This window comes from Hypanus sabinus, chromosome 12, assembly GCF_030144855.1.
Source record: "Hypanus sabinus isolate sHypSab1 chromosome 12, sHypSab1.hap1, whole genome shotgun sequence".
Taxonomy (NCBI): Eukaryota; Metazoa; Chordata; class Chondrichthyes; order Myliobatiformes; family Dasyatidae; genus Hypanus; species Hypanus sabinus.
Genome location: NC_082717.1, coordinates 79,035,630 through 79,047,780, shown reverse-complemented (window position 1 = coordinate 79,047,780; position 12,151 = coordinate 79,035,630).

Below are 12,151 nucleotides of genomic sequence, written 5' to 3'. Positions count from 1 at the left end.
CTCAGCTCCACCACTGCCTGTAAGGAATTTGTGCTTTTTCTCTGTGACCACGTGGGTTTCCTCCAAGAGCTGCTGTTTCCTCCCACATTCCAAAGACATACCAGTTAGTTGGTTAAGTATTCACATGGGTAGAATTGGGGAACACAAGTTCATTGGACCAGGAAAGCCTGTTGCACACTGTATCTCTAATTTAAAAAAAACTTTTATTATTTTGTTCTTTATTACCATTATAGCAGATTCAATGGAGCAGACTCCACCCGAACTTTGAGGTCCTAGTGAATCACATAACTAGGGTAATGGAAGAGCTTTAAACTAAATAGTGCAGTCAGTTCAACAGTTTCAAAATGTATGGATAAAGTAAAAGGGAAAGAGATTGCAGGGGAGGTTACAAAATTCTCCAGAATAAAGAATAAAACTGAAATCTTAGAAAAGGATTTAACTTTGAAAAAGAATTTCATTTCAGGCAACATTGAGAGAAAACTGGAAAGGGTAGTGAATACAGGACTGAAGGTGTTATATTTGAATGTACACAGCATACAAAATAAGTTCCAGGATCTTGTAGCACAGTTAGAAACTGACAGTTACGACATTGTGGGCATCACAGAGACATGGTTGGAAGAAGATCACAGCTGGGAGCATAACAACCAAGGATACATATCCTATTGAAAAGACAGGAGTGAGGCAGAGGGGATGAGGTTGCTTTGCTCATAAAAATATATAACCAAATCTGTCAGAAGAAGTTACATGGATCAGCAGATGTAGAATCTGATGGGGAGAGTTAAGAAATTACGAGGGTAAAAAGACCCTAATGGGAGTTTATATGAATCTCCAAACAGTGCCCAGGATTGGGAGAGTACAAATTATAATGGGAAATGGAAAAGGCATGTAAAATGAGCAACGTTATGATGATCATGGATGATTTCAATACACAGGTTTATTGGGAAAATCAGGGCTGTGCTCGATCCCAAGAGAAGGAATTTGTGAAGTGCCTATGAGATAGCTTTTTAGAGCAACTTGTGGTCCAGCCTTCTAAGGAAAAGGCAATTCTGGATTGGGTGTTGTGTAATAAGCCAAATTTGGTTAGGGAGCTTAAGCTAAATGGACCCTAAGGAGGCAATGATCATTCTATGATGGAATTCACCCTCCAATTTGATAGAGAGAAGCTAAAATCAGATGTATCAGTATTACAGTTGAGTGAAAGGAATTGCAAAAGCATGAAGGCATAAAAGCAAAGTTAAGTCGAAGAAAGCACTAGCAGAGATGACAGTAAGGCAGGAACAGCTAGAGTTTCTGGGAGTAATTCAGAAGATGCAAGATCAGTTTATCCAAAACAAGAAGAAGCATTCAACATAAGGGGGTGAATTAGTCGTGGCTGACAAGGGAAATCAAAGGAAGCATAAAAGCAAATAGGAGTGCATGCAATACAGCAAAAAATAGTGGGAAGCTAGAGGATTGGGAAACTCTTAAAAACCAACAGAAGGCTACTAAGATTTTCAGAAGGTCTTTGACATGATGCCACACATAAGGCTGCTAAGCAAGATAAGAGGCCTTGGTAATTTTGAAAAGATACCAGCATGGACAGAACATTGGCTGACTGGCAGAAAGCAAAGAGCCAAATAAAACAGGCATTTCTCATTGGCTGCTAGTGACCGGAGCTCACTGGCAGGGTAGGTATTGGGTCATTACTTTTCATGTTAGATGTCAATGACCGGGGAGATGAAATTGATGCCTCTGTGGAAAAGTTTGAAAATGATACTACAATATGTGTAGTGGCAAGTAGTGATAAGGAACCAGGGAGTTTTCAGAGGGACTTGGACAGATTAGGAAAATGGGCAAAGAAATGGCAGATGAAATACAGGGTAGTGAAGTATATAGTCATGCACTTTTGTAGAAGGAATAAAAGCATAGACCATCTCCTAAGCGGGGAGTGAATTCAGAAATCAGAGGTGCAAAGGGACCTTCCAGGATTCAATAGAGGTTAATTTGCAGATTGATTCAGTAGTAAGGAAGGTGAAAACATTGTTAGAATTCATTTCAAGAGGACTAAAATGACTAGAATATAAAATCATGGATATAATGCTGAGGCTTTATAAGGCATCTGTTAGACCACATATGGAGCATTGTGAGCAGGTTTGGGACCCATACTAAGAAAGGGTCTGCTGGTATTGGAGAGGGTCCAGAGGAGGTTTACAATAATGTCCCTGGGAATGAAAGGGTTTGATGGTTCTGGACCTGTACTTGCCGGAGTTTAAAAGAATTAGAGGATTTCATTGAAACCTATCAAATATTGAAAGGTCTTGATCGAGTGGGTGTACAGAGCTTTAGAGCAGAGATGGGGAGGAATTGCTTTAGCCAGAGGATGTTAAATTTGTGATATTCATTGGCACAGATTGGGTATATTTAAAATAAATTTTGATAGATTAATGATAAGTAGGGGTAAAGATTACAAGGATGCAGGAAAATGAAGTTGAGAAGAAAAATAAATCAACCATGTTTGAAAGGGTCAATGACCCAGTTCTGCTCATGGTCTTACAATTTTATTTTCTTAATTCAGATTCTAGCATTTCCTTACAATTGACACCAGGCCAATGAGTGCTCAGCTCCCAAAGTTAACCTGTCCTTTCCTTTCCTAAATGATGAGGTAACTATTCCTACCTTCCAATCTGTGAAACCTATTTGAGAACCTGTGGAAAATTGGAAGGTTCCATCCATTATCTCCATAACTGCATCTTTTAAAATGTTAGGACTCAAGTCCTCAGGTCCTAGGGATTTATAAGCTTTCAGTTCTATCAGCTTTTCCAATATTTAGATTTTTTAATGACTCTATAGAAATTCCTTTCAGCTCCTTGGTCATTCTAGACTTATCGTTTTCCAATTTTTCTTGAAGCTGTTTCAATCTTTTTTCTGACGTCTTGCAGAAGATATTTTTTAATTTCTTTGCCCAGCATAATTTCTCTTCTCTCATTCTGTAAGGGACCTTTAAAATGTGTACTTTTTTGTCTTTTATTTCTTTTCTTTTTATGTAGCTGCAGTATCACTTTTGCACTTCACATGAATTCCTGTATTGATGAGGGGTAGTCTTCACAAAACATGATGAAAAATTAGTGACAAAAGTAATTCTTCAGTTCAAGTATCCCTTAATAATCTTTGTTATTTGCCCAAATTTCCTCCATTAATCTAAGCTGGTACAAAATTAAATCAGTGTTTTCTTCAAAACATACCAAGGTGGCCAGCCAAGTGGAAATGACATTAGAAGATGACATCAGAAAGTATTTAATATATAACATTAAAAAAATTAAATACATTTATTATTTGCAAAATTAATGAATCAGCACCAAGGACAGATTATTTTTATACATTTTCATGCGACTGTAGTTTCCTCTGCTGAAGTTCAAAAGAGTGAGATGGCATGATTGCAACTTATAATGGCCTGAATGGTCTTGAGAGGGTGGATGTGGAGAAGATACTCATGTTGGAGATTCGATGGTTAGGATCACAATTTAAAAATAAGGAGATTAAATTCTTTCTTTCAGAGAACAGTGAGCATCTGGGCCCTTCCTCGAAGGGCGTTGAAAATAGTCTTAGAAAATGTTTAAAGAAAAGGTAGATAAATTCTTGGTAAGAAAGAAAGCTTACTAGGGATGGACTGAGAGGTTGCAATCAAATCAGCCATAATCTTACTGAATGATAGATTTTACTCAAACAGCTGAGAGACCTACTCCATCTCCTAATGCCTCCTTTTGTAGGTTCACCTTCCTTCAGTTACGCCTATTCATAAAACCCTCTCCACTTCTTCATTTAGCTGACTTGAGCACATGCTGCCTCAAAAATTATTAACTCATGTGTGGCATGTTTTTATATTTTCATTTTGATAATCCATAAAGAAGTAGTACCAAAATAGACCATAAAACCACTTGGAACTGCTCCTCCATCCAAAATGTTCATGGCCAATCCCATACTTCGGCCCAATCCATACATCACCAGTCACTCTGATGCCCCCAAATCAGTCTGTTACAGCCTTGAATACATGCCACTAAAAATCCACGACCTGCTGACGTAGAGACATTGAAAGGTTTACAGCTCTCCTTGCAGTGCAATTTCTCCTTCCATCAGTCCTAAATGCTCATCTTTTATCCTGAGACTATGCCCCATATTTCAGGAATAATGATCTTAGTTTCAAGGTAGCATACTATTTTCTCTATAATACCATTTTTATTACTTATCAAATCAAATAATTAAACTGTTTTCTGAGGTTTTCTTTCTTCAGACAGTCTTCTTGTGGTAATGAATTATTAAAGTATGTGCAATATGCTTCTGCTGTTGCTTCCCTATCCTCTGTTACAATGAACAGATTTAACTCAACCAGACCAGGTTTCATTTGGTTTATTTATGCAATACTTTTCTTTTCCCTTCATACATTATGAACTTTGCAATCTCACCTCCTGAATTGTCTCCTTAGCATATTTTTAAGTGCTTATTTAATTTCTCACTGCTTCTGATTTTACAATGCACATCAACAGCCATCCTATTCCTATCCCATACTTCATTTTTAAATTGATTTACTTATACAATATTTTGTTATATACTCCTCAATAACTTAATTTCATGCTACACCTTTGTCTTCCTAATTGCTCTCAAGAATTCTGTCTTGACCTTTTTAGTATTCTCCTTGACTAGCTCTCCCCGCTGTGCATGAATCTGCAGCAAGCAGCTGTACTTACACTGAATTTTATTGATCCATGAAGTCTCAGTCCTGTTTAGCTTGTTTTGAATATTTTAAGCAGAATATGTTGTTTCTACCATATATTAAAATATTTCCAGTTTCTGATTCTACATTGTTGTTTATCCGTATTGTTCTCAGTCTGTATTGTCAGCCCCTTAACATCTGGCCTTCTCCAATAAGATACCCTGCTCCTCATCACACTCACACTCACTATTCAATTGAAGTGAATCTAGGTTAGAGCTGTATTCCCTAGAACGTAGAAGATTGAGGAGAGATTTGATAGGGATATACAAAATGGTGAGGGGTGCAGATAGGGTAAATGCAAGCAGGCTTTTTCCATTGAGGTTGGGTGGGACTACAACCAGAGGTCTTAGTTTAAAGGTGAAAGGTGAGAAGTTTAAGGGGAACATGAGAGGAAGCTTCTTCAGTCAGTCATGAGAGCATGGAATGAACTGCCAGTGGTCCATGTGAACTTGATTTCAACGTTTAAGAGAAGCTTGGATAGATACATGGATATTAAGGAAATGGAGGGCCATAGCCCCAGTGCAGGTCTTTGGGAGTAGATAGTTTAAATGGTTTTGACATGGACTAGATGGGCTGAAGGGTCTGTTTCTGAGCTGTACTTCTCTATGACTTTATAACTGTATGACCCTTCTTGATTATTATCATGCATAATAATAATCATGCTGGTTTATTTCACCAATACCAATCCGGTAGCAAATTTCGTATATGGGATTTTTGTTTTACCACCTCTTTCTAGCCACAGATGCATTAGGTAAGTTAAATCACACTTCCCTGCTGTTTTGTTTTTCACTTATCTCCCTAACTTCTTTGTGTATTACTTCAACTGTGGAAAGCAACCAGAGACTACACTTACTGGGATTGACTTTATTATTTTAATCTTTGCCCACATGGATTCAGTTCCTTCCGCTCCCATTATGTTATCTGTGCAACTAATTCCCAGTTTTCCTTCTCTATTATTTCTGAACATTTGTAGCTTTTTTCATACCCAGTCCATATATTTCTGTAGCCAGTTCTCAATAATCCCTTTGAAGTTCCTTGCCGTGTACCATTGCATAGAGTTCACCTGATCTTCTACAGGCTCTGTGAGTATTACTGCACAGTTTAAATCATTTCAAATAATTGATTCTATAACAGTATTTAAAATTATACTTTTACAGTCTATTTTCATAACCCTGGTCCCTTAGATTAGCTCCTCCAATATTAGTTTCTCTTACTTATGATGAATACACCGTAGTGGATGTGGTGTCTATGGATTTTCATAAGGTATTTGACAAGGTTCCCAGGGTAGGCTAATTCGGAAAATTATGAGGCACGGAATCCATGGGGACTTGGTGGCATGGATTTGAAATTGGCTTTCCCACAGAAGGCAATGGGTATTAGTAGACAGAGTATTCTGCCGAAATGTCAATGACTAGTGGTGTTCTGCAAGGATCTGTTCCGGGACCCAGTTCTTTGTGATTTTTATAAATGACTTGGATGAGAAAATGGAGGAGTGGGTTTCTAAGGTTGCAGACGATATGATTGTTGGAAGTGTTCTGGCTAGTGTAAAAGTTTGTCATGGGTTACAATAGGACATAGGCAGGATGGAGAGCTGGAGGTCAATCCTGAAAAGTGTAAAGAGATACTCCCTGGAAGATCAAACTTGAAGGCAGAATACAAAGTCAATGGCAGGATTGTTGATGGTGCAGAAACAGGATCTTGGAGCCAAGTCAGTAGATCCCTCAGAGTTGCCCCACAGGCTGATAGGACGGTTAAGAAGGCAAGCAGGGTGCTGGCCTTCATTAGTTAGGGTACTGAGTTCAAGAGCTACAAGGTTCTGGTGCAGCTCTCTAAAACTCTGGTTAGACCCCATTTGGAGTACTATGTTCATTTGGTTGCCTCATGATAGAAAGGAAGTGGAAGCTTTAGAGAGGGTACAGAGGAGATTTGTCAGGATACTGTCTGGATTAGAGTACATGTATAAGCAGTTAGAAACAAATGAGGTACTTGAGGAATATAAGAAATGCAAGAGAACACTTAGAAAGAAATCAGGAGATCGAAAGGAGGACATGAGATTGCTCTGCCAGACAAGGTGAAAAATAATTGTAAGGGCTTCTGTAAATATACTAAGGGCAAAAGGATAGCAAGGTCCTCTTGAGGATCGGTGTGGTCATCTATGCATGGAGCCAAAAGTGATAGGGGAAATCTTAAACACATTTTTTGCGCCCACATTTACTCCGGAAACAGATGACATGCCAACAAAACTGAGATATGGACTGTATCCGAATTACAAAAGAGGAGGTGCTTGCTGAACTGAGGCAAATTTGGGTGAATAAATCCTTAAGGCCTGGTAAAGTGTCCTCTTGGACCTCATAGGAGACTTCTGCAGAAATTGCACTGGCACTGGGAGAGATATTCATCAGAGTCCTGATGAAAGGTCTCAGCCTGAAATGTCGACTGTTTATTCCTCTCACCTGACGCTGCCTTAGCTGCTGAGTTCCTCCAGTGTTTTGGGTGTACTACTGTGGATTTCCAACATCTGCAGAATCTCTTATGTAGGAGATATTTAAAATGTCCTTAGCCATAGGTGAAGTGTTGGATGATTGGCAAATAGCTAATGTTGTTCTGCTGTTTAAGAGGGGGTCTAAGAATAATGTGGGAAAATCGGGGTCTGATTAAAGAAACAAAGGAATGGGAATAGTTAACTCGGACATTCTAGCTCTTCCCCCTCACTCAGTTAGATTGTGCTTGACCTGACCAAATGCATGCAGAACAATCTCCAGAGAAGGATGCAAAATACAATAAACATCTAGTGACCAGAAGTTCTGTGAGTGAAAACACCTTGTTAATGAGATAAATCAGAGAAGAATGGCCATACTGGTTCAAACTGACAAGAAAGTGACAGTAATTGGCGCTGAACAAGTAAAATGCAGGGGCTTTGGAGAAGTAGATTGGGAGATCAAAGATTCAACTTTAGCATATGAAAAGTCCTTTCAAGTCTGATAACAGCAGAGTAGAAGCTGTCCTTGAGTCTGGTGATACGTGCTTTCATGCTTTCATTTCCGTTCAATGAACTGAATTTACAAAGGGCAGCATAAATGAATGTACTGCTCTATTTCACATGTGGCCCATGCTACTGAGAGTATCTATGCCATTTATTGACCCTGGACAATGTAGACCATGAAATGGCACAGGAGATGGAGGAACATGTTATTAGGGATTCACAATGCAAAGGGCAATTGACCTTCTGCTCTTGTGATGTCTTTGCTCACACGCAAGTAACACCACTGGGCAAGCCAGAAGCTTCTGCCAAGGAATGTGCTTGATACAGAACTTGGGCATTTTGTGGATTTTGTATTTCCAGCTTCTTCATTTTTCTGTTGCAATGTTGAATGTTCATTGTAGGAATGGCTCTCCTCATTACTCTCAGAGCTGCTCTGAGCAATAAAGGGCTTGTACTAAAAACAAAAATCACAGGAGGTTCTCGTATGCCTTCCCAAGATGGAAATCTGATATCGCTACTGAGCCTAATCTGTACATGTGGTCCAAGGATTTACAGCAATGTCATTGGCCGTACATGAGCTCTAAAAATTGCACAGCAAGTCACCTAAATCAGGTCATTGAGAAATGGGCAAAGAATGCTGATCTGTCCAGCATCTCCTGCATCACATGAAGGAATAAACTGAAATACAAACTCTCTGTGAGTGGCTTGGACACGGTTCTAATTCAGGCAATTGTATTGATTTATTTGAGGGAGAGCAAGGTTATAAATCTACCGTGAACAAAGGATGTTGGGGATGGTGAGGGTGGCGTGGGACAGGTGGCAGAGAAGGAGGGTCGGGGGCAGGGGGTGGTGCGGGTGCAGACACGCTCAACCCTGAGACACCAGGGTTCGTTTATTGATCATTACAGAATGCCGCTCTGGTGCTCCCTCCCCCTCCCTTCTCCTTTTCCCAACCATGATTCCCCTCTCCCTACCCCTTCTCAATCACAATCTACAAGAGAGACTCATATCAGAGTCAGGTTTATCATCACTCGCATACGTCACGAAATATGTTTCTTTGCCCCAGCAGCAGTAAAGTGCAACACATAAAATTACTGTAGTAATTAATATAGGCACATATATAGCTAGAGTGCTTAAGATTTTTGCATAGTAGGGTACATATCTGCTTCGTCTGTGTAAATAGAATTTAGACAAGAAATTGTTTTCCTTTAGGTCTTTTGATTGCACCATTACCTTGTCCTTTTTTTGAATAATACTTGACTGAAATTTATTATTGGAAATAAACATTGATGAAGGCTACTTTGATGCAGCTACAAAGAAGGCAAGACCGCAGCTATATTTCATTAGGAGTTTGTGGAGATTTGGTTTGTCAGCTGAAACACTCGGAAGCTTCTACAAGTGTATCGTGGAGAGGATTCTGACTGGCTGCATCACCATCACCACAAGTTGCAGAAAATTGTAACATTCATCAACTCTATCATGGACAGTATCCTTGGGCAGCTTCTGTAGTATCCAAGACATCTTCAAGGAGCAGTTCCTTGGGAAGTTAGCATCCATCATTAAGGATCCCCGTCACCCAGGACATGCCCTTTTCACACTGTTACTATTGGAGAGAAGGTACAGAAGCCTGAAGGAACACACTCAGTGATTCAGGAACAGCTTCGTCCTCACTGCCACCAGATTTCTGAATGGACATTGAACCTATAAACACTACCTCACTACTTTTTTATTTCTGATATTTTGCACTATTTATTTTAAATCCGGGGCCTGAGAATTTTGCACAGTAGTGTATATATCTGCTTTGCATGTGTAATTCGAATTTAGGCATAAAATTGTTTTTGTTTAGGTATTTTTATATACTCCATTCCCTTGTCTATTTGTAAAGTAATATTCAGTTGAGTTTTTATAGGAAATAAAAATTGATGCAGACTACTTTGATGCAACTATAAAGAAGGCAAGCCATATATATACTCCATAACTCCGTTTCTTCTCTATATTTATTTATCATGCATTTCATTGTACTGCTGCCATAAAGCTAACAAATTTTATAACATATGCTGCTGATATTAAATCTGAATCTGATATATAATTAAAACACAATAAAACTAATTGCACCTTTAAAATTATGTTTTATTATAAATAGTTGCGCATCAAAATGATTTTCTGGGATTATAACTTTGACTGTCCTGAAACAATTTCCAGAACTCCTCTCACTCCAACCTCACAAACGCCTATTCAATTATTATCAACTATTAACTTAACTAAACAACACTTAAAATGTATGTTCTGGATGTGATTGAGGTCACCGGAGAGATACTGAAGTTGGTGACATGTTTATTCATCATAACAAGCAGGAATCATTCTGGAGATACCCTCAGTAAAGGGTCATAAGCCCAAAGGTATATCACATTTTTATACCCTTAAGATCAAAGGTAACAGTAAATGATTCAATACAATTTGAATAGTTACAATGCTTCAATACTTTGTGTTGACAACTGGTTCCTTTGAGATACATAGTGGAAGCACATTGATAAAGACAACTCTAAAGGTCCAAACACCTTGGGAGAAACTAATTAACACAAATATTCTAATCTTTTTTCATGACAGAGTATTAGACACCCAGAATTAATGTTTACAGGGCTGTCTGAGTACACAAATATGTTAAGTACACAAGAACTATTGATTGCCTATACCTGTAACCATGTTTGAAATGCTAAGTGACATCATCTGTCTGGTCTGCCAGCTTGCACTCAAGACACAATGGTGCAAATAATTTGGCCAATGTTGCCTGGTGTGATGCAATCCAATTAACACAATTTTGCTGTCACAATGTTTGGCTGTTGTATATGCAACCTCAGTCTGTGGGCCAGTTTAACTTCTATTTACTGCTTGCAATTTACAATAAGAACTGAAGGTTAATTGCAGATATCTTGAACTTGTTTACGTTTGCAATAAGAACTGAAGACTAGATCTTGTTTGAATTAATATTTGCTTTATCCCCATAAATCCAGAATACTCCCTAACAATGTCCTTGACTCATTTTGATCACTTTTACCTCATACATCTATTTTTCTCGGTTCAAACTATCACAAGTAACCATAACCTCTTTTGGCTTTAGAATGGGAATTCTGTACTAATGTTAAATAAGAGCTTCTCCATAAAACTTATGCAGATTTTAAGCTGATGACAATTTATTTGCTAGCTGATCCATTTGCAGGCGCAACCTCGATCATTTCTGTAGTTTCAACAAGCACTGACTACATTCGTGACAAATCTGTGATCATTAATTTTCCTTCACTTACACTCTGTTGCTATGCTACCTAAATTGCACAAGACTAACAAAAATATTTTAAATACAATTTTCTTCAAATGTCTGTTCTTTACAAAACTTAGAATTTGATGACACTTGGCATAAAATGAGTGTGGTAATATTTACACTACAATTACTGTTCTGAGCTTGTGGCTTCAGTAACACTTTCAGCCAGACAGTACCTCATATATTATGTCTGGATCCAGCTGGAACACTCCTGCAAGAAGAATCATACGTGGTTCAGATTATAAGCAATGGTATGGTCTCTCTCACTGTTATGCAACCAGCATACTTTGAGAACTTGGACATGAGTTTCTGCACTTTGTAACCATTTAATTTTAGCTTTGTTTTGTTCCACTGCCACATCAATCCCTGCAACTTTTACTCATTACAAACATAACCACACAATATTGCAGGCATCTCAGTTGCTGCAACCTTACAGGTGTGGTGAACTACATATACCTGTCTGGACACGCCCCCCCCCCCCCCCCCCGCTGACTGCTCCTGTGGCCCCTCCCACAGATCCCGGTATAAAGGCGATCAAGGCCTGAGCCCGGCCTCTCAGTCTCCAGGATGCAGTATGGTGGTCACTCACTGCTTGTTCCTTCTTCCAGTCAATAAAAGCCGATATCTTGCCTTTACGTCTCAAGAGTGAGTTATTGATGGTGCACAAACAAGCCACAGTCTGATTGAACTGCCCAGAGCCCAGACTGTCCTTTCTCCCAATTAATGTGCACAGTATTCAAGCTGACCTTCCTCGTTACTTCATTCCTTACCTGTTGCCCTCCTCTTTGCCAAGAGGCCTCAACAACAATCAATCCTCGAGTAGACTCAGCCCAAGGATGGAATCCTTATCAGCAGGCAAAGTTGGGCAGTGGAACTTCACTACTTGTAACAATCTTCTACTTGTAACAAGCACTTTGAACAATCTTTGAGTAGCCAGACACATCTAGACACTTTAAAATTTACTTATATGCTTTCTCTTAAGAAGTAGCAAAATCATATTAAACATATTAAAATCATATTAGACCATTTTAAAAATTCCAATTAAGGAAGATTTTAAAAATATAAATATCATCTTACATTCGCTCTTCTTAATCTCCAGACTGTT